This window comes from Ovis aries, chromosome 24 (assembly GCF_016772045.2).
Source record: "Ovis aries strain OAR_USU_Benz2616 breed Rambouillet chromosome 24, ARS-UI_Ramb_v3.0, whole genome shotgun sequence".
NCBI lineage: Eukaryota > Metazoa > Chordata > Mammalia > Artiodactyla > Bovidae > Ovis > Ovis aries.
In genome coordinates this window covers 8,338,540-8,339,346 of record NC_056077.1, presented here as the reverse complement: position 1 = coordinate 8,339,346, position 807 = coordinate 8,338,540, and the positions used below count along the sequence as shown (strand labels likewise).

At 35.4% G+C, this 807-nt stretch overlaps 1 non-coding gene across 1 annotated transcript; it reads left to right on the top strand.

Moving 5' to 3' along the window:
* The first annotated feature begins 734 nt into the window (after positions 1–734).
* Positions 735–807, top strand: TRNAS-GGA (transfer RNA serine (anticodon GGA)). Its single transcript has one exon. It is a non-coding gene; the product is annotated as a tRNA-Ser (tRNA).

Sequence of the window (807 nt, the reverse complement as noted above, 5' to 3'; positions counted from 1 at the left end):
TTCAGTCCTTGGTTGCAGAACTTAGGTCCTAAAAGCCAAAAAATTATTACTCAAGATAACATCCCATCTGCAATAGAAGTCCATTTTCGTGAATCATCTCCATCACTGGCTATTCATCTTTTAAGTTTTTAACTATGGCCAATTTGCTGGGTGAAAAAGTACCTTGTTTTAATTTAGATTTCCTTGCTAGTAACTAGGTTGGCTACCTTCTGTTTGTTCATTATTTACTATTTGGTTTTATGGCCAAATTAATTAATAAAACTTTGTTTTTATTGAAAAATATTCTTTTCCGCAAGAAGGATTTCCATCCTTCGTCTATGTCATGACTATTTTTTCTCTATTATTCATTGACTTAACAACAATGATTTTTGTTTGTTTACTTCATGAGCATTTTTTCCCTATTTGTCATTTGTTGGCTTAACATGAATAGTTTGTTTTTGTTTTAATTTGGCTGCACTGCTCAGATTTCGGGATCTGAGTTCCCTGACCAGGGATTGAACCATGCCTTTGGCAGTGAAAGTGCAGAGTCCTAACCACTGGACTGTCAGGGAATTCCCAATAAAATATTTTGAAAAGTAGTCTTCTAGAAGAAAATGAATGTTTGCAATAAATCTAATTAATTTAAAATACAAGTTAAGAAAAAGATTGGTGTGTGTGTATTAGGAAAATGGTTGATAAAGAAGAATAAATAGTAGTTGATATTTATATGGCAGGCTTCCCTGGTGGCTCAAGCTTCCCTGGTAGCTCAGAGGTTAAAGCGTCTGCCTGGAATGCAGGAGACCCAGGTTCGATCCCTGGGTCAGGAAG